Source organism: Mus pahari, chromosome 7 (genome assembly GCF_900095145.1).
Source record: "Mus pahari chromosome 7, PAHARI_EIJ_v1.1, whole genome shotgun sequence".
Classification (NCBI taxonomy): domain Eukaryota; kingdom Metazoa; phylum Chordata; class Mammalia; order Rodentia; family Muridae; genus Mus; species Mus pahari.
The window spans coordinates 52,247,661-52,248,394 of NC_034596.1; positions in this window are offsets into that span (position 1 = coordinate 52,247,661).

Below are 734 nucleotides of genomic sequence, written 5' to 3' on the forward strand. Positions count from 1 at the left end.
AAAAAAAAAAAAAAAAAAAAAAAAAATCATGAAGTAACTGGAGACAATGATACTATGATTTTTTTTTTTACTTATAACATCACAGTTTCAAATTAGATAGCATCAATTCTGTAAAATATTAAGTAATCATTAAAACCCCTGTTCTGAGAACTAATCAGAGATGTAGAAAATGTTTTTGAAAGGGACAGTGTCTTGCCATATAGCCCAGCTTGACCCTCAACTTGCAGTCCTCCTGCCCCGTTTCCTAAGTGTTGAGATTACAAACATGTACCAGCTTGACATCACGTAGTATTATACACAAAACAAGATACAAAATATACAGTGTCAGGGTGCTGATGGGTAGAGTTCAGTTGCAAAGCGTTTGCTTTCACAGGTACGAGGCATTGTGCTCAGTCCGCAGCATAAAATCCATGGAACAAATTCTTCTGTTTTAATCCCTTTGTGTGTGTCTTAGGGTTTTAATGTGAAGAGACACCGAGACCAAAGCAAGTCTTAAAAAGCAAACATTTGATTGGGGCTGGCTTACAGTTTCAGAGGTTTAGCCCATTATTATCATGAAAGGAAGCATGGTAGCGGGCATCGTGATCTGCAGGCAGCAAGAGAGACTGCCACACTAGGTGTAGCTTGAGCATAGGAGACCTCAAAGCCCGCCCTGACAGTGACATGCTGCTTCCAGCAAGGCCACACCCCCTAATAGTGCCACTCCCCATGGGCCAAGCATTCAAACACATGGG